This window comes from Camarhynchus parvulus, chromosome 3, assembly GCF_901933205.1.
Source record: "Camarhynchus parvulus chromosome 3, STF_HiC, whole genome shotgun sequence".
Taxonomy (NCBI): domain Eukaryota; kingdom Metazoa; phylum Chordata; class Aves; order Passeriformes; family Thraupidae; genus Camarhynchus; species Camarhynchus parvulus.
In genome coordinates this window covers 43,267,112-43,293,559 of record NC_044573.1, presented here as the reverse complement: position 1 = coordinate 43,293,559, position 26,448 = coordinate 43,267,112, and positions in this window count along the sequence as shown.

Sequence of the window (26,448 nt, the reverse complement as noted above, 5' to 3'; positions counted from 1 at the left end):
GAAAAGGTGTGACATAATGAACAAGAGAAGAAAATTGTTTTTGGAAGAGGGAATGCAAACCAAGACAGGAGAGAATTATGTGGAGAAAACAGAAAAAGTCAGAGGTGGAAGGAGGAATAATAAGACAGAGATGCAGGAAAAAGCAGGTGAAACAAAGACCCTCACACCGTTCTTAGGTTAATGAAGTTTCTTTTCACTAGTTCAGCATTGTGTTGCAATGTCCCAAGAGGCATTTTGTTTCTGTGGCTCTTTTGACCATTTATGCTAATTATTCTGGGTTCCATGACTAAATAATTAGAAGAAAAGGAAAAGAGCCTAAAAGTCACCCGGATGTGTCATGAGGCTTTGTCTGAAAGACTGCTCCCTTCAGAGGGAATTGTTTCTAGAAAATAGCTGGGATGCTGACATCCCCAGTGTACATGTGGCTCTGTGTCGCCTGGGTAAGCTGTAGGGGGTCAAAGATTTCTGAGCCCTCCCCACCCACTTTGCTGCAAATTACTCTGTTCTGCTTGGGAGGGATGATGAGGAAGGGAGGATCCTAGCATAATCCGCTTGCCAGCATGTCTCAAAGCTGGCTCTGATCCTGCAGGATTTGACCAATATTTGTTGAAAGTGGAGAAACTCAGAGTGCTGGGTGGTTGGTCCTAGTCCCCAGTCAATGGGAGGTGAGAAAAGCAGAAGCACATTGTAGATTTCTCTTCTGATCTAATACTCCTTTTCTTTACATGCTTTGCTCACAATAACTTGGTGACTTTCATTTACTTATTGAAGAGACACATAAGTGTTTTACATTCAGGAGGCACCCGACAATTCCTGCATTCACTAAGGAACATGAAGACTGGAAGTGAACATCAAAGAGCTTTTTCTCTGGAATTATATAATCTCTGTTATGGTAATATGGTAACTGAACAACACCTTACAGTAAAGGGGCTGAACATCTTAGTTAATATAAGCAAGGCATGTAACTGCACTGTATGACTGAAATCATAGCTTCATATAAAAAATAAAAATATGGCCTAAAAAGCATTTTGTGCTGGACCAGGACATCATAGCCATGTGCAGCCAAGCACTGGACAAGCACAACTTACTATGCTGGGTCAGATATGTTTGACACACTCTGGTAGACATTGAACCGAATCAGGTAATGTCCGTCCTCCAGTCAGCATAAAACTGGCACGAACACCACATCATGTGCTCTGACTAACAGAAACATTCAACAGAAACATACTGGTGTGCTTATGCCAGATACAGATCCAGTACACAGAGGAGGTGCTCCTGCAGTGCCAAAATCTCATATTAATGAAGCTGGAAGCAGAGCCATGTGCATTAGCTGCATGTTTTGAATTCTTAGGAGTGGCAGCCATTCATGGCAGGGGGCTTTTTCAGAACAATCATAAAAGGACTTTTTTTTTCCTGGGGTGACAAAATTGTTTCCTTTGTTTCCAATAATCTCAGCATTTGAAAATACTGAATTGGTCCTTTTGTTTGCTGTGTCCATTTATTGCAGATTGTAGTTTCAGCACAGCTCATGTTAGGATGACCAGTCTCCCCGCCTTCCATCACACAATTATGCCAGTCTGTTTAAAGATGCTGACCAAGCATTATGTTGACTGCCTTGACATGAAAGCAGTTTGCCATACCAGAACTGTTGCTTAAAATCAAAAAATCAAACATTTAAATCATTTGAGACTGAAGGAAATAATTTGGTTGATTGAAACACTCCCCTTGGTTTTTCTTGATGTACATATCCCAGTGATGTGCCAGAATGCCTCTCGGTAATTTCTTGTTAAAGTTTCATGAACAAATTGGGGAAAAGCTTAGAATAATTTCTTTACCTCTGAGTAAAATCACAGACTCTTAACATTATGCTTCACCATCCCTGCTAGAGATGATTTATTCTTGGGGCTCATAAAACATTCTTGAAAGAGTAAAAATTTTGCCTTGTGACTGCAGCATATTGCACCAAGAGTTGGACGCTTTCAAAACAATTTCCTGAGAGGATGTGAAAGGTAGATTGGGATCCAAAGGGACACATTTTTCTCCTTTCCTTTCATATTCCCAGGGCACCTTCCCACTTCTATAGGAAATGTAGTGCAGAACACTCATCTTGGTCAACTAAAAGGAACACTTTTTCTCATTTCAAAGAGGAAAGCAAGTCTGAAAAAATTGAAGCTAAACCTGGTAACTGTAATAATGCTTGGCACTTACATGCAGGTTTTCATCTTCTAGCCACTTTACATTAAGTAATGAATCCTCAGGACTTCCCTGTGGAGTAGGTAGCTGAGTATTATTAGCCCCCTTCTGCAAATGGGAAAACCGAGGCAGAGATGTTAAGTACCTTGCCTAAAGCCAGCGAGGGATTCTGTTGTAGAGTTGGGATCAGAGGTTAGGAGTTCTTGTGCTTTCAATTCCCATACCTATTGTGTCACTTAAGTACAGAGCCATAATTGAATATCGTAATGACCCGGGGGTGAAGCGATTCCAGATACTCAGATCCAAGCTCGGCTCCTCTGATGGTCACAGACTCAGTGGCGCGGCTGCACGCAGCCGGACAGGGCATGAGTGCCTAATGGGTAGGACAAAGAAGTGTCATTCTCTTTGGCCTCCTCAAACTTACCACTGGGCAATGTTCACCAGGCCAGGTCTCAGCTCAACTCTTCAGCCAGCTGTGCCTTCACTTTAAGGCAGAAGGCCAAATGTTCACCTTTGATGGGTGTCTTGCCATTAAGAAATGCATCTTCAAAGGCCGATGCTGCTGTTAAGACCAATTATTCATCTACTTTTGTGTGACACTTGTTACAACAGAACAGGCAAGTCCCTTTCTTGCTAATTCATGCTTGTGCAGGAGTGTGAGAAGAAACCCAGGCCCCTGTGCTCTGGGCTAAAGCAGATTCTCCTCTGCCTGTAGGAATAGAATTTTTGTGTTCTGTTGTCCTCACATCACCTGAATGGGAGCACAGTCTGGCTTTTCACAGGGCTGCTAGGAGGGTTGACAGATCTCAGCCTTGCCCCTGAAAAGTGTGTGCCTTAGACAGGGAACAACATATCAAAAAAGAGAGTATAACATGAAAACCATGAGGAAAATTACCATCAGTTGCTAATGTGAATAAAAGGAATGTGTTCCCATTAATTCAGGAAAGAATGCTCCATTTCAGTGTTTCTCAGGCAAAGAAATGTTTGCTTTTTCTTTTCTAAATGCCCATTTCCATTAGCAGCATTTCCTGCATGTTGTTCAACCATGTTTTCATCCCATCAAGATGCCATTGGGCATTAAAGCCTAAGAACTAACTTGTGTCTCTCACTTGCTGCCAACGTATATTGACGTGGTGCAGCATGATGCATCATAAAGGGAAGCTGTGAAAAATGCATTGTTCATTAAGATATTCCTTCTGACCCTGCCATTAATATGAGATGGACATACGTCCATCCACTAACACACTGACTCCAGCCCTGCACACAGGGATGTGTGTGTTATTCCAGTTGGGAACTGGAGTCAGTTTTGCACCTGACCCTTCGTTTTGGCAGGGAATCAGAGGTTTTTGGAACTTGAGACTGATCCACACCCCAAGCTTATTTTGTTTATATATAGGAAAAATGTGGAAATCCCCAGATGCTGCTGGCCTGGGTAAGAATGATTCCTGCACTGAAAACACAGAACCATATTTGCTCTGCCTATGTAAAGATGACATTTTCTCGTTCCTGTGAATTTTGTCTCATAATTTTGCCCTGAAAACTACCTAGTTTTAAATGATTGGTCACTAGAGATTATAAATATCAGCCTTGCATTGACATTTTAAAACAAAATACCAGAAAGATCTTTTTGGAGCTCTCTGACTATTTCTAGGAGTACTGCAATGAAGTAGGATGTTTAGAGTCAGAAAGATTGTGTGATAATGCCTGAGTCACATTAATTGGATTGTTAGAGACTACTAGACCCCTCCATAAGTGAGAGAGATGCTGGGAAGGCAATGAACCTTGCAGGGCACTGGTGCTAAATGATATGTATCTTGGATTTTAAAATACGATATTTCAAACTCCACCTAGACCAGACTATTATCTTGTCTGGAGTCTTCTCACTCGGATTTGTGTCTTCCAGAGAGGTGAGTGCTCCACTGGAGCAGTGCTGGACCCTGAGGAGCCCTGCTGAGCTGCATGGAGATACAGAGTAGGTTCTTCATGCATGATCTGGAGATCACCTCCCATGGTCAGCACGCAGACCATTTGCTACAAAGGAGGTTCTCCACATTGCATTTGCTGGCACTGGGATTTTTGCTAAACATCAATGTTTCCAACTGTGCAAACACAACACATCTGTCAGAACAGAGTATGCTTTTATTATAATACAGCATGAGCATGTGGAAAAAATAATGGAGACTGTTCTTCACTCAGAACTCAAGTATGACCAACTGTATTTACATCAAAATTTTTAGAATATGTTTTTCTTAAGCATTTCATTAAATATTAGGGAAATATAAACGCATATGTTAAAAAATTGTGCCAATGTCCTATAGATTGCATAGGAAGGACTTGGAGTTTCCTTTCACATTGGTATTGCATCATAATTCCATGAGGTGATCTTTGTCTGCAAGAAGGACTGGGCTTATAGTTCCCTCCCAGTTACATGTGTGTGTGCTGCAAAGGGAGGGCAAGTCTGGAGCACTGACATGTATAAAGTGTGTTGTGTGAGCTATTTACATTTTACCTCTTCACAAATCAGAGAGAGGGCAATATGATTATATTAATGCTCTCAACTAGTCTGTTTTATGAGGCTGTTGTAACAAGACTATCCATTTGCTTAGAGTGTATTTTGGGAACTAAAGGCAGAGGAGCCAATGTTGGGCCAGGAAGCACTGAGCAGGATGGGTGGATGGAAGAGGGCCATGGCTTCTGGTGACCAAAGGAGTAGAAATGAAGGAAGAAGTTATGAAGGCAAATGATGTCCTCTTCTTGCTTTTGTTTTGGCACGCCTGCCCTTTTTGGGCTTTTTTTGGTAATTCCTGCCTCATTCTTCTTCCCTGTTTTGCTCCTTTCTTTTTGCCTGCTGGAGGGATCCAGAAAACCCTTTTGCAGACCACCACCTCCACGTCACTGTCACAGTCAGCCCTTCCTGAAGCTACTGCTGCTGTGTGCAGGACTCTGCTGGTGGGGAATGAAGAGCAGAGGAGGGAGGGATGGCCACAGGCAGCACTGTGCCCTGGCAGCTTCTGGCAAAAGGGAGGCAGAAATACAAGGGAACGCCTGCCGGATATGCAAGGCTGCAGCTGGGTGCTGGTGAGCATCTCAGGGGAGCTTTATGCCATGTGGCTGCTTGAGTAGGTATGGCCTAACATGAATGGACATGGATTTCCTTCATTTTTGCTGCAGTGAAAGGAAGGGTCATTTACTCAGTCCAGTCAACACCAGCTGCTGTAGAAAGATTGCCTTGAGCATGGCCTGGGGAAAGATGTGGTTGAGAGTATTGCCTTTTTAATTTTCATAGGCCATGTAACTGGATTTTCCCAAAATACCAACCCAGGTCTTGGGCTGTTCTGTGAAGCTGACCCTCTTTGGAAATCCTGAATGGTGTGGTTAATATTCTTCTCACATCTGCCAGGAGTTAACCCAAGGATCAATAATATTACTGGAATATCAGCTTCTACTTTTAAGAAGCGTTTTTCTAAATTTTCCCTTAAATATTACCTGATAAAGGGGGAATAGAAGGAAAGAGTGTATTGTCCTTCATAATTCCTCATTACACTAGTAGTTAAGCATGGGATAAGGCTGGAATTCATCTACTTCGTTACACATGGATTTTATCTTAAAATTTTATCTGGGACAAGAACACCCTTAGGTACTTTCCCAGCTATGACACCAGTATCCTGTGAAATAAACTGACAGGGGTTTATCCCTTACAGGAAATGGTGTGCTGAAGCAGGAAGCTGCTCTATCAGCTCTCAGCATACCAGGGCTCTTGAGTGGTTTAGGTGCAGTCAAGCAGTAGAAAGGTTTTCCATGGTAGATGGTATAGAGCCAGGACTATATTAACTGGAAATTATTCAGTATTTCAACATTCTTCTTTTATGAGGAAGCCAGATTGCTCCTCAGATAATTGCATGGTAATTTAGGATCTCTGGACGCCTTTCCTGCTCATTTCTTGTCTTAAGGTTCTGGTGTTGGTGGAATTTATGGAGGAATTTACACACTGACTGAAGGGCTGGTGGGTTTTGACAGCTACTGACCCACTGTGCATCCTTCACTCTGACTCAGCGCTGCCTTACCTGCAGAGGTGTGCTGTAAAGCTACCTTAATACCCACAGAGCACTCTGGTACTCACAGAACTGCAAAATGTTGTCATTAAAACAGAAACATCCACGTTGTTCCATGGTATGACCGATAACCCATTTTATTTTCCAGTCCCATTTTGCTTCTTTTCCTCTGCCAATACCTCCCCTAGTAAAGGAGTTGGAAGGCTCTTCTTGTACGTGATGAACAGCCAGCCCTTTCTCAATGTGTGGCCCTCGCCTGGACTTGCCATTATTTGAGGTGTAGATGGGTTTGTGTACAAGCCTGCGCACACACGTGCGCGCTTGCAAAAGCACACGCTGGGTGAGCTCCAGGCTAGCCATTAGATTTCCCCTGCTATTACTCTACTGTACATATTCCTAGTAGATTAGAGCAGAAATTTTTTTGTACGCTCTTCTATAAAAAGTGTGCTATATTGATTGCAGCTCAGTGAGCTGCTGTGGTTGATATCCGAGCGCTAACCCAGATAGGGATTAGCATTACATCAGCCATCAGGCGAGGGAACCTGGCGAGCTGCCAGCCTGTAAAAATGGAAGACATTTGCGTCACTGTTCCCTTGGTAATGCTTCTTGGAGCCGTGTCAGCTGTCCCCCGAGGTTGTTTCCTTAATATGTCAACAGACATTCCTGAATCTTTAATGCTGAATAGCTCTTTTTCCTCTTCCAGAAACACTTAGGTGACAGTGTAGCTAGTGTCTCCTGCTGCCCTATGTATTAAAAAATTATATACCTATGGAGATGAGGCTTAATACCTTTTGGGGGAGGGTCACAGCAGTTACAGTCAGATCTGGGTGAAGCACAAAGCCCATCCGCAGCGGGATTACCTTTGGATGCACAGAGGAAGTGGCAGCCCTGTTCAAAACCTCTCCTTCTCTGCCTCCAGAGCATCCCACTGGAGGGAGTGAAAGCATCTGTGTTAGATCAGTTGCTGGAATTTGCTAACATTTGGGATAAACTATCTGACCTTGCTGTAGGAATTCCAGTTCCACACAATAACTTCAGGTTAATGCCCGAAAGCTGTGGGACTGTGTGCGCAGTGACCTCTAGCTTCCGGAAGACATTTGTAAGTGCCAATTTTGAGAAAAAGTCCCAGGTTTTATCCAATGACATTTTCACCTTTCTGCTTCTCTGTGCAGCCAAATGATATTTTCATCTTGAAGAATTAAAATGCAAGTAAGATACACTGCACAACATTTGAGCATGTGCCCTTTCAGCTGAAAGTAAACATCTGCTATCAAAAAGACCTTTTGTTCTTAGGTGACAGTTTAAAGTTTACTGTAGTAATTAATCACAGACTTGTAATTTAATAGTTTGGGAAGAGAGAGCAAAGAAGTAATTCTAAGAAATCACTTCGTGAGGAGCTTAAATTTGGTCAAAGAGCACTACAAAGTGCTCATGGTAATTTATCACTGCTGTATGCATTTCACGCAACCCACTGACCGAGCAGAAAAACACTCTGTTGGTTGAAACGCAGTTCTGCCAAGGGGACAGAGAGCAGTCTTTAGCCAGTACTGAAGGACTTCCAGATTCCTTGCTGGAGGAATTTGACCCCAGCGCTGGAATTCGTCTCCTGCGTAGGCCCCCACGGCGAGCAGCTTCCTTCGGCAGCCGTGGGCAGGCGGCGCGGGAAGGGAGGCGCTCGCTGGGGTTAGACCGGCAGGGCCGGAGGGGCATTCCCGAGCACCCCGACCCGACAGCCTGCGTTAGGAGCGAGGAAGGGACTGAGCCCTTCGGGGGGGTTAGAGGCAGGCAGGGCAGGAGGGGCATTCCTGACAGCCTGTGTTAGCAGCGAGGCCTGTGTTAACGCCTGAGCCCTTCAGGGGGGATGTTTGCACAGGCCCGTGCACAGACACTTGTGAGGGAATGGATGCTCCCGCTGAGCCCTGTGCTGTTTGTCCTTACACTTTGCCACCTCCCCGGTCTCCAATTCTCGTGGCCAGCTTTACCCTTGAGAGGTAAGTGATGAGTGACTCAGTTCAGTGGGAGAACACGGAGTGCCCACCACAGCAGCATCCCTCGGGAGGAGCGGCCATGCTGTCTCAGAGTGCCGGCAGAATTGGCTTTCCCCTCAACTCCAGGACACCTGAATCCCACAGAGAGATAACCAAGCTCAGCTGCTTGGTCTGCACCCCAGCTTCCCTCACAGAGCCTGGGGCTCATTGGGTTGGAGCAGATAATGATGGGTTCTGCTCTTGGCCCCATGCTGCCGTTCTGCTGGGAGAGCTGGAAGAGGGAGGTAGGAAAAATGTGACTCACAAGGGTGATCCAAAACTGGGACAGGGTCATGTGCTGGAGGCAGGTGGAGAGTGCTGATGTTCAAACCCGGGGCTGTTTGGCTGCAGGTTACCAGCCTGGCAAGAGGCAGGAGCAAGGCCCCAGCTGAGCAGCTGGGCTTGAACACGGATGCCAGAAGCAGAACTGATCCCAGCTGTAGCTGCTTTTGCCTCTTGGCTGCTGCAGAGAGGTCTGTGTACAGGTCTGTGGTTGCCTTCTTGAGGGAGGTTGCCTTTGTGCTGCAGGGACAAGAGGCTGAGGTAGAAGAAGCCCCCACAGCAGGATCAGCACTGTGGGGAAGGCAAAAGACAGAGAAAAATTTCCTTCTCTGAAACAGAGCTTGTAATTCACCCCTCCAAGGATTGCCTCCTTGCCTCCATTCTCCTGCTATGGACCCCAGATTTCCTACCAAGAGAGATGAGCCCCAGATCTGACTTCAAAGCCCTGACCCTTCCTACTGTCAGCCCTGTGGCTCCTCTCTGTCTATTGCTATCACATATTTCTATATATAACACAAGGCTCCTGTCTGCTGCAAAGGGTGTTTTCTGAGGTAAATACATAGGAAATACATAGCAAAACCTTTAGAAACAGTACCTTGAAAGCACAATTGGTCTATCCTGACTGCTTGTGTTGTTACTCAAAAAAGATTGTTGAATGAAGGTCAGCTCTTGAACAAGTTTGAATTTTTATGATTTTGTGAATTAACTTTCTCCTAGTCCCAGAAAGCTGCAAGTTGAGGTCTTTTGTACCACTGAGAGCTAGGCTTTGATAATCCCAGTGATATCTGAATCCCTAAAACTTCTCTCCCTCAAGAGTACTGCTTACAGTCACCAAGCAGCTGCAGCTGAAGGAGGTGGGTGCCAGCTTGCCCTTGAGCTCTGCACTTTCTATCAGCTTTCCAGTAGCATTTCCTCCGTGTTTTTGGGTGCAGTTCAACACTCCCTGCCTATGCACCCAGAGAAGGCAGTGGGAGCCTTGCCATTGACCTCAGTGAATGTAGAAGTACCCTCACAGCACTGATAATGATCTACAAAGCCCCAGATAAGTTCAACTTTTTATGTCCTCTTCCCATGCATGATCCAGGATGAAAAGCTTCAGAGGCTGTGCTAACCAGCTTTTATATCTGTCTGAAGAAAATGATCCTCAGAGGCTGGCACAGATTTGACACATCATGTTCTTTTGCCTCATTTAAGCATGCCAACTTAATAGGAGTAGTTTTGATCCATGATATTCTGAAAGAGAGCACTGAAACTTGCTGGAGGACTAGGCAGTATCTTGCCTCTGTTTGTGCTGCAGCAGTACTCCATTAAATTAGCCTTGGATGCAGTCTGGCAAGCCGATGTACATCCATACCAATTTGCTAGGCTGTCTGCAGGTATTCCCCTGGGGACTGGATTCCACGGTGATTTACAGTTAATCATTGTTTCCCCATGACTTTGTGCTTTTTAAGCCAAATGCTCTGTATTCTGGGCAGGTGTCATATGGTGCAACTTCCTGCTGTGGTAAGCAGAGAAAGTCAGTGGCAGCCCGAGGAAATACTGAGTTAGGAAAGTGTGGCTTTCTGATGGTAAATACAGGTCCTCAGGTTGCAATCTGAAGGACATTGTTGCTTTGGCTTCACTTTTTTTCCTCTGTTATGGAAAGATAGCACCGGCAACAACTATCATATCTAAGACCCAGCACTGAGCCTTTCGTTTTCAGAGCAGAGTTTGAAATGTCACCTACAGGTGAATCAACTCATAAGCTGCATGGAGAGGGTGACAGATGTTATAGTAGCAGAGGAGGAGCTATGCAGGGCCCATGAAGAAAGGAATCACATGTCCTTTTGTGATGCCAGAGTATTTAGAAACTCAGGCTTGGTTTTGGGATGGATACTCAGCCAAATATTCCCATTAAAAAATGGCTTGTCAGCTAACTGTGTTTGTCCACCCAAAGCAGGTGCTCTGTATTCAGCTCTTTCTCCTAACACAGGAAAGAAGCCTGGTTCAACTCAGCCAGTCAGTTCTGCTCAGAGTGCAGTGCAAGGGAAATTCCATAAATATCAGGGAGTTTGAGTTAAAACAGTGTGTACAGAGACTTATTTGAGATTCCAGATGTTTTGAATTGTCTTTATAAAAATAAAAGAATCTTTTAATACTTCATCCATGTTATAAAAATCTGCTCTGTTTGTGTTTATCCAAAATTCATGTTTGTCCTGGACATTTCATAGGTCGGTGCTAATGGATATCAACAGTGCTATGACTCCATACGTCAATTGCAGGAACCCAGCTTGTCCTCCCATGCCCTGATTTAGGAAATCTCTTGCTGGAGACTTGGGCCAGGACAAATGAATGTTTCCTTGTGTAGCTGCAGAATGTGGGTATAGTGAATGCTTGGGAGACTAAAGGGCAGATAGCCACGCTGAATGGAAACACTGGTTATTTCTGGCTAGTATCTGCCTCATGTGAGAAGTGTATGCTGTATTTTTGGACACCTCTGACAGCCATGAGTGCTCCTGGGGACATGGATGTGAACAGGACAAGATTTCTGAACCTTGAGGACATCCAGATAGGATGTCTATGAACTTGTCCTAGTGGGTCAAGGAAACATTACTGTGGGTAATGAGTGTCCTGTCAAGCAAGATAATGTTTCTCACTGATTTCACTGAAAAACCACAGTATATGCCGGGTGTCATGTTCATGAGATGAGCTGGTTCTCAATGAAATCTTCCAACCAGTTTGCTTGCCTGTTTCTTGGGTTTTGTGAAAAATTCAAAAGCTGCTCATAGTTGATAATTTCTCTCTCTTTCTCTCTCTCTCTTTTTTTTTTTTTTTACATTTGTGATTCCTGCTGTTACAGTTGCCAATGGAAATGATTATGTTCCCCAGACCCCACCCCGGACTAAGTGTCTTTAATGGGATCCAATTTTCTATGCCAATAATGGTAATTCCTTCCAGACAAGTTACTCCAATTCTACCCTTCCATTCTGGATTGGCTTCCTTCATTACAGTAATACATTTCCCACTTATTTCCCTTATTAATTTCTGTAGCAGACTGATGTTCAGATCCCTGTACTGCCTCTGGATGTGTAGCAGATTTTGGAGAGGGATCTTAAGTGAACTGCTGTCTTGGCTGTAGGCTTTGGCATGGGTGAGTGACAGAGTGAGAGTAATGATTGCCTGTGTGGAGGATGTTACCTCAAGATGTGTCTCAGCAGGTGCAGGGTAAGAGTCATCTGACCAAAATGTAGGTGTCTATACTCTATCTCAGTATTCATCTTGATTCCCTTTATAGTCAATAGAGAAAAATAAGCACTTCTGGAGTGTGATTCATCTTAGTCTAAAGGAGATGCTTAAAGTAAATCAGATGATTCACACCCCAGACATGCCTATTTCTCTGCATTGAATATGAAAGGTGACTTGCTCAGATGTAGATATCTAAATCAGAGTGAGACAAATCCCACTCAAAGCATCATCTTGGAAATGACAGCTCAGGAAAATATGCAGAAATAATGTCCTCCCAGCTAAGCAGTGTTGAAAGAACTTCTTCCACCTTCTCGCCATCTTTTCTCCACACCTGCCATTATGAGAAGCGTGTTTATTGTAAAGCCACAAGTTTTTTTATTTGTTGACTTCTTCAGCAGGAGCATTAGGGCATTGTTGCAGGTCTGTAGTGTGGAGGGGAGCAGAGAAGGTCTGTGTATCTGAGCCACGCAGAAAATGTGGTGCAAATGTGGAAAGCCTGGTCTGTAGTTCAAGACTCGGTACTGTGGGAAAGCAGCGTGTTGAACTTTCATGTTGCCATGGTGCATGTCTCTTGCATCTCACACCGTGGACCAGGGAGTATTAAACACTAGTCAGACTGAAACAGCCTCTAATCTTTGTCTAGAAGGAGAGAAAGGTTGTAGCTGGGAAAAGGAGTTTAAATTGGCTTGCTGCTGTATCGTATTTTGTAGGAACACTTCTCCCTGTAACCATTTTGAGCTGAACACTGGTGACTCTGTCCTCCATGCTGACTTCTGTTCATCCATCCTCAAGGAATTCTTAAGCTCTGACTGTGCTGAGTCAGTCAGTGCTTGGCTGCCCTGATATATCCTCCTGTTGACAGTGTAAGTAAGCTATTGCAGGGAGCACAACAGGAATAACGAGGCCTGGAGTCAGATTAGTGCAGACGCAGGCTTTAGAGACATAAACAGACTCCTCTTCTTGTTTTTGCCCAGTAATGTCCTATGGGTACGTGCATTTTAGAGAGTTTTCTCCAAGTGGGAATTTCCATCTGGAAGCAGCATTTTAAAGAGGGCAATCAAGCCAGGACCCTGCTGGCATTGGATGGGGAAACATGATGGCTCATCAGTTTCCTCCGTTGGATCGGTGCCACCATGGCTGCTCACCAGCCGCTGGATGGAGGGCGACATCTGCTCAAGGTGATCCCTAGGCAGGAAAGGGCATGCAGAAAACAGGCACAGCCAGACCAGATGTGCAGTGACACTGTTTGTGATAGAAGTGGGACAGCAATGTTGTAACCACATGAACTTTAAAGGGACCGTGATCTCTGTGACACAGTTGCTCCAGTTCCAAGGGCAGGGGGGTGTTTCCTGCGGCTGAGAACATCAAATAATTAAAGGAGAAAAAAAAGTGGTGTGTGGAAGCAAGACACTCTGAGATGCATTTGAATAAGTTTTTGTAATATTACACTTCCAAAATTGCCAGGCGTCAGTGGCGGGTCCTTCATTTGCTTCCAAATATGCTGGCTGTTGGAGTGCAATGCCAGGCTCTGTGTTGGCTCAGGCTGGAAAAGATGATTTTGGAGGTCTTATACAACTTACCTCTGCAGTGAGATGACTTAACTATCTACAGGCCTTTGCCATTGGGTTTTGTTGTGCATTATATGAAGCCAGAGGGGCTGTGAGGGGACCTTCATAAACATCTAAAAATGAAACATTTGCATTTCAGTGTGACGTCTGGTGGTTAACATCTGAGGGCTGTACTGCAGAGCTGCCAGGTGACAGGTGATGGGGCTCCAGAGTTTAACAGGGTGCCAGGGTCCAAGGCCAGAAGCCTGGTTACATAAAGGATCAGAGCAATGGCTCTTGCCTCAGCATCAGGCCCCCAAGAGGCTGAGCTGGAATACTGGAAAAACCAGACAGATCCCTTCTCTTTCCCAATCAATCCTCTGTGGCAATCAAAGTGAAAGAATGGCATGTGACTCTAAGCTGCTGGCCTAAGCTCCTTGATAAGTGTTCTGGGAAGGGCCTTCCAGTGGTCTTGCAAGGCCCAACCCTTTTCTTTTCCCCAGAGAGCTGACAACCCTGTTGTTTCTGATGGCCAATGGGACGTGGAAGAAAGACCCAAGGTTTTGGTGCACATCTTCATCTCATGTGTGCCGGTTGTGGTACAAGACTTCATGCTACTCCTGTTCAACAACAATAATTTTTCAGGAAAACAGCCCCACAACCTTTTAGATGCTGCAAATTTCCATAAAGGTTTTCTTCTGCTTCCTTGGGCAGGTTCACTTTTGATTTTTTCACCATCAGTGACATATGCCAGCCTAGGCTGAGAATAATGTTGCAGTGACTTCAATTATGCATCTAGAAAAGTACATGGGATTGGTATGATGTGGTATGGGGGAACCCTCAAAGGTTTCCATTAGGATCAGGAGGTTTCTCCTTAGCATCTCTCTCAGACCAAAATAAGAAAAAACTCTCACATGCAACCCAAAGAGCAAATGAGGTTTAGAAAGTTTAGTTCAATCCTTGAAAAAAAAATTTAAAAAAGAACAGAAATATTATGGACTTATGCTGATAAGCATATTTTTAATACAGTTGTTTTGACTTTCACAAAAAGAACAAAACAAAACAAAAAAAGAAAGAGGGTAGTACAATTGATGTAATCCAGGATGTAGATCAATGCCAGAGGATTTCAATACTTTAATCACGAGTTTTTTAACCTTTCCTTCTGTCTCCAAAGTTTTCTTGGGACTACTTTTTTCCACAGCAGAACCATTGTACTTCTTGCTCCATTCCTTGTGGTATGGGCAGATGGATCTGAAAGTCATCAGCGAGCAGTGAAAGTAATGCAGGTAAATGAAATTGCTCCCAAAGTCTGGGAGGAGCACATGTGGGGAGGAGCATTTCATTGCACAAATTCCACACTGGTGGAATGTGGTTTTTTCTCCCTGAAATTATTACTTCATGTGATGAAGGCTTGTGCAAATGGAGGTTGACTGTACATTTACTCAAGGTAATGAACACAGATTATATTTTGGAACACCTTTCTAACCCTTGAGTAATGTTGACTTGTTCCCATTCCCTCCCCTTTGACTATTATCTCCTGTTTAGTGTTTCTTGTTTAATCTAATAGGCTAATGGGTCATCTTCTGGTGTTGCCTGACTCAGTAACATGGTTAAAAGCCTGCAGAATATGTCAATACAAGCCAAACAAAAATGAGTGGTCAACAGGATTGAACAGGATGGACTGGTTACAGAGACAGTGAAGTTCATCAGATAGTGAACTGTCCAATTGCCTTCTAGCTCTCTTGTGGGGTGGTTGTTTTGGTTCTGTTTTTTTTTTTTTTTTTTTTTGATTAATATTGATTTAATTTTGATTAATTTTGATTAACATTTAGGCTGTAGCCATAAAATTCCACTGCATTGGTCAGCAGGAGTTTGGTTAAAACTGTTTCTGGATCAGATACATATTACTCATATGACTTTGGGAGTCATGAGAATGAGTGTTTTCAGAAGTACAGACCCATTTGGAGGTGCCTTAATTTTTGCCTTTTGTGCTTCAGCCTCTTGGAAGACATTTCAGAAAATTGTCTCCAAACTGGTTCCCACAGGATTCAGTCAGAGGAGGCAGTCACTTCATTCTTTGTGATTGCATTGTAACCTGGCAAAAGTAGGTCCTTAGTCTCACCATCTTCCTGACTTCTTCACTCTGTAAAGGTATATTTGCCCCTTCTGATGGAACCCAAGAAGGTTTATTCAGTAAACCTGAGTAAATTTCAGTAAATTCAGTAAATTTATTAAGTAATGCTGAGAGTATTAGGGAACTCAGACAAAAAAGTAGCACTACACTGTAAAGCATGAGCTGTCTCCATATACCACTATTTTTTTCTCTCAGTGAAGAGCTTTAGAAAAGCCTCTCTGATTTTCTGAAATTAAAATTCCATATGCAGTATATTAAGTGGCTAATTTTGTCATTCATTTTACAGCCTTCCTCTGAATGACTTGATTGAAATGAATGGATTTTAATCTTGGGGGGTGGAGGGAAGGAAGGAATAAATGCTTTGAGGTTTGTTCTGTTTCAGCACTTGCATTTTGAAACCTGAGTTAGCTGTTTAAAACAAATATGGAATGTTTTTCTTGGAATTAAAAACTGGACACTTTTGCTGTTTGATAACACCTTTTGGGACGTGGTAATTGTATGTGTGATTGACAGGTAGTTTAAGAGGGCAATTCTCTGGTTCGAGGAAGCAAAGGAAGGCAGTGGAGGAAAGTGTGAGGGAAAGTGTTCTAACTTATGGTTAAAATGTGTTCAGTCATTCATTAAAGCTTATTCATAAAACTCATTATTCATTAGGGCACTTTAGGGAGTGAGGGGGGAAGCACTGAACAGCAGCAGTCATTTATTTACACTAGCAATTTCATCATGGAATTAGATCATGGGGCCAGATTCGCCTCTGCATTTCAGCAGTTCAGTTTCACTGACATCATGGAATAACTACCAATTTAGACTAATCTGTGCAGAACAGAACCCAGCCCATACTGCTTCTTTAAGAGGATGCCTTGGGCAATTTCTTTGCTGTCTTATTGCTGTCTAGGTCTTGGGAAACTTTACAAATGGATAAAAAATTAAAGAAGTATGAGAAATGGATCTTCTCACTGAGCAACGTTCAACTGAATCATTCCATTGAGTAGGAGATGGATGTGAAAAGCATTCACATTAATAATTCGTATTTCGTTTTAAAGAGTTTTTACCCCTGCTGTTCTGACAATTTTGAAACAAACAGTTTAGATTTTCAGTCCTCACATAAAAGGTTTGGGGTGACAGCAGAGGACAGGAAGGGATAACACCAAAGCTCTTATTTTGTTAAGATGATATACAGCATATAAGATCACAGTAGTCAGAAATAGGAAAGAACCTGTAAATTACTGAACTCATGCCTTTGCAAGGAAAGATGAGTCAGGTAATGGTCATTCTTCTTCATAGCAGCACTGAGTTCTTCTTCCTAACTGATTTTTAGCTGAATGTCACTGATGGAGCAGCCCATGTGAGACTGAAGAAGTGACTTAGCGCTTCTTAATTGATACACAGAACTGTCTGCAGGCTTTCTGCCTGGCGGTGAATGTCATGCTTTGGAAATTTCAGGCAGAATTTTTAAAGCTTGTTTTCATTGGCATTGCTCATCCTGGAAATCCTACATGTTATTTTATGATTTGGGTTCTTACTCTAAGACTGAGATAAAAGATACTCCTTTCTGTATTAGTGAATAGCAGGTTAGGAGACAACAGTAAGGGAAACTAACACTGTGAAACTAACACTGTGAAACTAACACATTCCTTATCTGTACCCTGATGCCACAAGTATTGTATCATAGATGGGATGGGACTGGCAAGAAGGAAAGTCGTAGCACAGCTGCCCTGTGTGTCCTTGACCTCCACCATTTCTGGTCCTGAGTTGAAGGACTCAGCACTGACATATGGCACCAATCACATGGAACCTGAGGAAGATACTGATCCACAGGTCTACTAAACCAGCTGGTATTATGGAGGCACAGCATGAACTTGAGCTTTTTTTGGGTCTCTTGTTTTGCTTCTTTAAAAATCCTTCTTCACTGTGACCTTGAACTCTTGTTGTGCAGGGTGATGATGTAAGTCCCAAGGAAACAGCCATGGGGAAAATCTGAAGCTCGTGGTCATGGGGCCAGGTTCTCTGATGGCAGAAAGTGGAGTAGTTCTCCTGGAGTCAGTGGACTTATTCTAGCTGACAATCTGACCTATTGAATTTCCAGTTCCTTTTGTGGGAACAGCTCAGTGAATGATTTGATCTGAATTTCTGGGGCAGAGCAAGCCAGGAAGATTTCAGAGTTTTAATTGGCAGTATAATGTCTTTAGAAATTCAGCCTTTGTCATTTTATCTTCTGATCATCTTTCAGGCTGCACAGCTGTCTCTTGCTTTGACTCCTGTACAAAATCCACAGTCTCCATTACAGCAGTCCTTCCCTAGTTGACTACTTAAGTCTGTCCTGGCACAACAAAGGAAGACCCAGCAATTTCCTTTTGGGACAGGCTGTGTGAGCTCGGGAAGAGAAAGTAGCTCTGCTGGAAAGCAGGGGAGCTGCTTGCCATCAAAGCACTCCCAGAGCAGGAGGTAAAGGGGAGAAGAGCCATTGACCAGCACTGGCTCCCTGGTTCTCCCTAAGGTTCATATTCAGTGCCAGAGTGGACATGGATATTGTGGCAAAAGAGATTAGGCAGCCATGTGTCATAGACAGCTGTGAAGACTGGAAAAAAAGAGACAAGACTACACTTCCCCAAAACTCAGAAGTATGGAGAAGACATCATGGGTTCATAGCAGGGTCTTGCCCCAAAGCTGCAGAAAATAAAAGACGAAGTATTGGCATTAGCTGTGCTAGCCCTTTCTTAGAGTGACATGGGGCTTGTAACCCATTGCTGTGGGGCTGGGTAAGCAGGAAGCCAAAAGAAGCCCATTCCTGTTGTTAGCTGTAGTGGGCTATAACCCCCATGTGTTTCTGCAGTATCTGGATGCAACTACCAACTGCAGACTGGAAGAACTCCATGCAAAATCCTAGAAATGTCTCAGAAGCATTTCCAGTCCTCAGAAAAATGGCACATAGGGAAGGTAGCTTCCCCACAGTTGTGTAATCAAGAAGCTGGAGAAACAATACATTGGTATGCTGCCAAACTGTGCAGAAAATGGCTGACTCATGCGAGTACGCAATCTTAAACACGAAATAATTAGTGTTAGATTCATAAGTGGGGAAAAAGTGCAATGAGACTGCTGAAAGAAAAGCTGTCCTCACTGATAGTGTACTATAGCAGTGTTTAAAGCTACTGCAGAGCAGATTGTAGGTGGGGAAGACACGGTTAGTTCAGAAGGTAGAACTGAGAAGCATAAAATAATATCAAAAGCAAATGCATGAACATGAAGCAGAAGACATCAGGGAAGACCTTTAGTGCTGTGAGAAAAATGTGCACATGATAGAATGCACAGCAATGGCATTAATATGGTGCAAAAGGGCAAAAACAAAACTCTGAGCTATGTGCCAAGAAAGAGCAGCAGCTCTTAGTTAGAAAAATGAATGCCACGAAGACAGTGGGACATTACTGAATGTGTTAGGATGCAAGGGCTTCCTTGCTGCTGTGCCAAGGAGGGAAAGGAATTGTAACCATGCAAAGCTGAATTAAAGCGATGCAATGACCCCATGCCATTAGACAAAGTAAATTGCAGGTTGAATCAATGATGCTGGCAACAACAAAGCCTCTACTTCTGGCTGCACCCAGTAAATTGTCACCACACAGGGGCTTTAAGTTTGAAGCAAACAATTCATGCAGGCGATGGAGGCAGAACAAATTAAAAAAAATAATTACATGTGCTGAGCTGGCAATATTCACTAGCATCCTTGCAATGAAGCTGTTGGGAGGCATATCAAGAAGTGTTCGAAGGGGAGGATGTCTTCCAGGCATACAATTGACTTCATCTATTTCTATCTTTTCAATTTGTGCCTCCAGGAGTGACTACAGAATAAAAAGAAAAAATAATTGGAGTAGTAGAGGGAACGGAAAAGAAAGACATTTTTAAGTAATGTTAAGCAGCAAGTCACACAAGCAGTATGGATGCTGAGACTCCAGACAACCTACCCCTTTCTGAAACCTGAAGTATCTTCAACAAGCAGAAAAAGGCTATTCAGCTGAATTCCTACAACTGAGGGCATATCCAGCTTGGTGAGAACAAAGACATTAATGGTACACAGGGTATTGACAAAAACTTTTGGGGAAAGAAAGAAAGAAACTACCTTGCCATATCCAGGAGAAGAGCATATGCAAATGGTAGTGAGCAGTGCTGGCATCACCTGTGAAGTGGTGGAGTGTCCGTGCTGTCAGCAGGATGCATCAAAAGGACCCTGAGGGATCAGTGCAATGGCTGCTGAGTTCTGGGGATGGACACAGAGATCCTGTGGCAGCAGCTGTGACACACCATGAGCCCATCTTCATCTTCAGGGTCAGGGAACAGACCTAGAGCTGAATTAAACCATCCTGGTGTGGGGACTGTTTACAGTATCCTGTCTGACACATGTGTTGGTCTCCCAAGAGCCAGGACCAGCCTCAGCAATTTAGAGCATACCGAAGCCTCTTGCTCCCAGATGCACACACTCCATCCAGAGCCTGTTGGGATTTGCAACCTATCTGACTACTTTTCTCCCACAGCTTTCACATATGTGCAAGTCATTGATACAGCTCCTGAACAGAGATGCAATATGGACAACTGGTATCATCAGAGAATACACCAGTTACCCAGTTACCCATGGGAAAAAACAGACATCTAATTATCTCACTTTTAATAAAGGGGCACATACATAACATATTGCTAGTGAGCAGTTCTACACCTTAGAAAAGGACATGTTCCTCTTGCTAACCTTCAGCTTAATATTGGTATCTCCAGCAGAACAGGGAGATAGCTCCAAACAGAATTTTTTTTCCTACTGGAAAGGTCAGAAAGCAGGGGGAAATGACTACATTTTCAGGAGTACTGGATCTACTAAAATGGATTGAGGGTAATCACAATACCCAGATTGCAGGGAATGCACATTTTCTTTGGGAATTGTCCAGCTCTCCTCTGGATCTGCAGTCTGTGCAGAGGAAGCCAGAAATACTCTGTCCTGGCCAAATATGACAGAGGCTAGCCAACATCTGGTGGTCTGTTGTGCCACGTTTAGGGCTACCAGTAATGAAAAGTGGAAGCACACTGCTCTTTCCACCATCCATAGGGAGAACAGAGATTTGCTTCCCAGCCCCACATGTGGCTCTTTGGGCTGCTACTCAGACGTCTAGTCAACTGGGCGAGTTTAAAGCAATGAAGTACTTTAATAGGCAGAATACCCTATGCAGTGGGAACACATCTGTTTCCTTGCAATCCATCCTCAAATGGACTCCCTTCTGTTACCACCACAGCATTGCCACCAAATGGCAAAGTCAAACTAGCACTTAAAATTTTATTAATGCCAAAGAACACATAGCATCTCTGTTCTTGAATGGAGAAACAATCTCACAGAAAATCCAGCTCAATCTGCTTCCCTCGTCTGGTACCATGAGCTGTGGCATCACTAACGTGACTAACAGCAATGAAAGCAATCACGTACAGAAAAACATTTGAAAGCCAAAGCTTTCATGACTGATGAAATAAAGACCTCAAAGAACTACCTGCAAGACAAGGTATTTTTATCAGATTATTTCTGCTGGACATACTAGGTTCTGGGATGCAAACTATTTTATTGGACACATAAGTCTTGTTTCATGCAATATAGCATTTTGAAATATGGATTTCCCTGAAATGCACAGAAGACACATAGATAACAGTGAATTATGCACTCTGCAGACCTGACTGAGAAGCCACGGATCAAAGCAAAAGAGCAGTGACTGTGGGGACAGACGTGATACCCCAGAAATACATTGCTGAAGAGCTCAAGCAGAATGCAGTCATCTGTGCTAAGAAGTGAACAATACACCAACTCCAACATGAAGGCTGCTCCCAGGCATACACACAAGGCAGTACAGTACCCTGGCATGAAGAAACAGCCTCTTCAGACACAGAGGAAAATAGCCTTGCTCCCAAAAGAAGTGAAGAAGAAAAAAACACCAAACAAAAACCCCCCAACCCAGTACATTAGCTATAAAATGAGACATATTAAGAATGTACATGTAAAGGTTCTCCCAGGTTATGCTGTTTGTGTTTAATGCTGTGGTCTCAAATGTGACTAAAGCTACAAAACTGAGGAGCCCATCTGGGACTTGGATATTCCGGCAGAGGATAATGTCACCTTAGCCAGCGGTGAGTGAGAAGCACAGGAGGCACAGAGGGAGGGATAAACCTGCAGCATGGAAAGCTGAGCTGCAGGTAGCAGGCAGCTGCAGTCTGGGTGGGAAGCAGAGTGGAGCAGGGAGCAGCAGAGTCCCTAGGGGAGCGCAGCCCTGGGCAGTCAGGCTTCTGTGCCTGCTGCAGAGTGCAGGAGAAGTGACATTTCTGGTGGCCCTGGCAGTGCACCTCACAAACACATCATTTTAGGGAACTGTACTGAGGGCAGGAATAAGCAACTGCTCTTCATTCTGAAGACCCTAAAAGACAGTGTGCCTACAGCAACCTATTCAAGCTTGAGCACTAGAGCACCTGGCCACCAAGTCTGCAAAAGGCATCCAAAAAAATAAACCCACTTGGCATCACCCAGCAAGAGATACATGCCCTCTCCCCTGTGCCCCCCAAAACACAATAGGATGCCTGCTGATCAAAAAAGGTTTTAAACACTTTTATTTTCTACCCGCTGTAATAAAATAAGCCTGGCTCTTTGAAAACTATTTGGGGAATGTATTTTTATGGATCTTCTGCTAAGGCCAAGAAATACTTGAGGTGTTTGTGGGACTTAGGTGCCAAAAGGATGAGTAGGAAAGGTGTGTCATGCTGTTACTGATGACAGAGCTACTGCCTGTCATCCAGTGCTTCTGCACTAACACTCACAAAAAGGGGTTCCCTATTGCTAGCATTTCTGTCCTCACATATCTGAAGCCCATTCTAATTACTGAAAGTGTCACCAAAATTGCAGCAACACTGATTTTTTTTTTTTTTATATAATAGTTGATCCTTTACAGAGAAAATTTGGGGTGCCTTTGATCTGGATCATCTCTCAGGTGTTTAATGTCTATCTTGATATGGCATAAGACAGACATAGAAGTTAGAGAGAGAGAATATTTAACAAATGAACTAGATAAAACAAGATGTCAGCCTCCAAATGTACATTTCTTAGGATTAGAGCAGACATATTGCTGGATTCCACGTCTTCACTGGCACTCATGACAGAAAGCTGCTGCAGATAGGGAGCTCTGCAGGGTCTTGTCACTCAGAGTGCAAATATGTTCTGAAAAGCATAATATCTTTTTCTTCTTGTTGTGGCTTTCGGTAATGCAGATACGATCTTCAGCAGCACCTGAATAATAAATCAAAATGCTGACAAAATAAAAACTCCCCCATCAAAAAAACCCCAAAAACCCAGCAAAAGAAACCAAAAAAAAAAAAGCCCCCCCAAAAAAACCCCCACCAAACAACCAACCAAAAAAAAACCCCCAAAACAACAACAAAAAATACAATACATTACCTCTGCAACACAAAATACAGGCAGCCAGCAGCATTTTTATTGGTTAAGTGATTTTTTACTGTCATTGATATCAATTGGCTTTAAAACAAAGCCTCAGCTCCATAGTGAAAGAGAATACGTTTGCCATGCTGGTCAAAATCACAAGATTTTTTGACATAAAATGCATATCCAAAACAATCGTGGTCCTATTTTTGTTTTAAACACTTAGATAGCATTATGAAAAATAAGTCAGTAACTTCCTTTAAGAACTAATGTCTATAACGAGCACAATGCAAAGAGCTTTCCTTTAGCACTGTGGTCTCCTTCCACCATCTGCCGGGCCTCCTTTGCTATTGCAGGAGTTAAAAGTCAGGCTCTTTTCTAAGAACAAGATTACTTATTTTAACCTTCCCCCTATCCTTCATCTCTCATGTTTATTTTGTCACTTATGAGGCCCCGAATGAAGCAGTATTGCTAATCCTTACTGAAATGCATCTCCCAGATTTATGGCCAGATGAGCTTTTTTTTTAAGATAAAGGAAAGGTTTCCTCTGATTTAGTAAAGATTAAAAAAAAAAAAAAAAGAAAAAAAAACCAGACCCCATTTTGGGTTAATTTTATTTCTAAAGTGAAAGAACATCTTGATGACAAAAGTAGGTTGTTTCCTGTACCGAACAGACTCTGCTTGAATTCTGTGTTACAGATCTTAACAGGATGAAAAGGAATTTGGCTTGGACTTCATACCATAAGCAATGACTAACCAAGTAGCTCCTGCAACAAGTTATTTATTAACAGTGATTCACAAATTAGAATCTACACAAACATTTCTGTTTTTATGAGTCCAGGATGAATCTGCCTCAGTACCATTTAGATGGAGAAAGTACTCATGTAATATAGACTGCGTATATTTACATAGAATTATCAAGAGATGTGAAATGCAGTATTCCCCTTCCACACACAAAGTCAAACATACACACACCTCCGTGTTATTTTTAGACTTGTTTTTCTCGGTTGCAGCACATTTTAGAATGCCTCACAGTCCAGAATATGGAACTAGCCAGCATTTTTACATTTACTGTTAAAAACAATATGCTTTTTTGGGTATGTGAGAGGATCTCATGTGAAGGATAAAGAAGGAATGCACATTTTGGCTAAATCTAGAACAGGTATTAGGACAGTTTGTCTGAGAACTTCCTTGCAGAGCTAACCAAAAGCTGGGAGCTTGTGTGAAGAAAAACTTTGCACCATGATCTGAAAACACCATTTTTTAAAAAGCACAGATGGACAAAGATCCCTAGAGTGGGCTCCCAAATGTAACTCCAATATCAGCACGTGTTATAAAGCCAATTTCCCATGAAAAAATTTACAGAACCTCCCAAGAAATGGCTTTGCTCAGCACTGATATATATTCAGTCATTTCAGTGAAAACTGGAAGGGGGTCTAGGCTAAGGCCAAATGCTTCTGGAAAATGGCTTCTCTTTTTTTTTTTCTGAAGAAATCAAAATTTTTACAAGAAAGTGTTATGCCTCTGCAGTGGAAAGTTTCAGAATTATGCAACACGATTAAAAAAAAGAACTAATTAGATGCAGTGACAGGAGGCGGAGGTCGAAGAAAACATCTTAATGTTGAGATTCTTGAAGATGGAGAGTTATTTTGGATGCCTTCATATTTGGGCAGCTACAAGAGGAGAGCCACACTTTTAGAAAATGTTTCAGCTTCTGAATACTGGGTTCCACTGAAGTATTTATTTTCGCCCAAAACTTGACAATTAGTTATTGTAGTCTTGAAGTTGTGTGATCATTGTGGTACATTCTCCTGAGTGTAAAAACCTGGTAATAAATACCTCAGCAGTGTGCTTTGAGGCTTCATACATTATTGTCTATAAAATGCTTCAAATAGACTTTAATGGAAGACCTCATAAATGTGTAAAAGACTACTATTATCATTTGTTACAAGACTGAGATTTAAGGGGTGAAGGAAAAAAACCTGTTGTAGCAATATGACAAGTGCTTATTTTTACTGTTCATGTATGGGCAGCAGGAAAAGGACCCAAAGTAAACCTGCAAGACTCGGGTAAATTAATTAATTAATAATTGAAAAATATTTTAAGTAACACCCACTGTCTTTATAACGAAATTGTAAAAGTGAGGTATTTCTAAAAATTTGCTGATCTGGAAGTTTTTCCTTCAATTCCAGTATCTTGAAAGTACATTACAGAAACAGAAGAGATTGTAATCTCTTGGCAAACCTTTTACAGCATCAAACAAGAGCCCTCTTCTGACTTTGAAGATATCCTGCAATCAATTAGGAAGGCCCTAAATGAGGTTGGAATGAGTCAGGAGTTTTGCGGAATAACTGGCGGGCTTCCGCTTAGAGAGAATCATTTGGAATATGAGAAAAGAGGGAGGATTAGCCATCCCCATTAAAGACAACAGCATTAGAGCTGTTTTGAAAACACTAGAGCTTCTTCTTGCCTAATGCTTCTAAAACTGCTGTTCTCAGCTAAACTGATTTGTTCTGTGTCTTTATTTTTAGCATGGGAAACTCAAAATAAACTTGGAAGAAGTTCTTTGAAGTGAGATGCACAAGTCAAAATGTGAAAATTGCATCTTAGCACAACAGATTTGTGCTTTTTTCCTTGTGAGGTTAAACTAGTGTAATCTAAAGTACTATGGAAGATGAAGGAGAATATTTTAAAGCTGTTTTCCCTTGCTCCCTGTTGATGTGAAAGACTGTGAGAGAAGGAAGGCAGCAGTGGTGTGGGTCTTTCATAATCTGAATTCCCTCTGAGAAAGTAACCTTGGTCTCAACCAGTGCCTGACAAATTCCTCCACTGATCTGAAAACCAAAGATAACTTCTTTGTACCTAGCAGGCTATCTCTACACTTCCAGAAGGGACAAATTAACTTTAGCTCATCTGTGGAAAGCTAATCAGCTAATCATCAGTGCTCTATTTGCTGAAGCTAAGGAGCTACAAAGCTCTTCATATTGTGCATTCTGAAAGGACACTGACATGTCAACCTTCACATTTGCAAAGAAAAATACATAGGAGTTGGAAATAAAGTGAAAGCTTCCTCCCTGCCTCTGTCCCCTCTTCCTTCCTCCTTTCCTCCCTCCCTCACTGCTAAAAAACAACAACAAAAAAAGGTGGCATTTTGCTGTATTCCCAAGGAAGTAAGAACCAGATTGGTCCTTGGGGTGTGCTTCGGTTATATTTGGGGGTTTTAAAATCCCCCTTCCTGTAGTATTATTGTCACTAATAACACCAGGACTGAAAAAAGACTAAAGGCTCCCAGGGTTGCCACTGGTAAATTTTCATGCAGAACCTACAGCGTATTTTTCCCACTGTAGTAGATCTGCTTATCTGGTTCGTTATCAGCAGAATCCCCTGTACACCAAAATCCAGAGGCAGCAAAATACTCAGGCATGTGCTTAGAGATAAGCTCATACTGACATGGTTTTCTAGATGAAGACCTATAGACAAAAACTGTTATGGAGAAACTGTGATACCATATGGACATTCTCTCGATTGTCACACTGCTTCCACATCT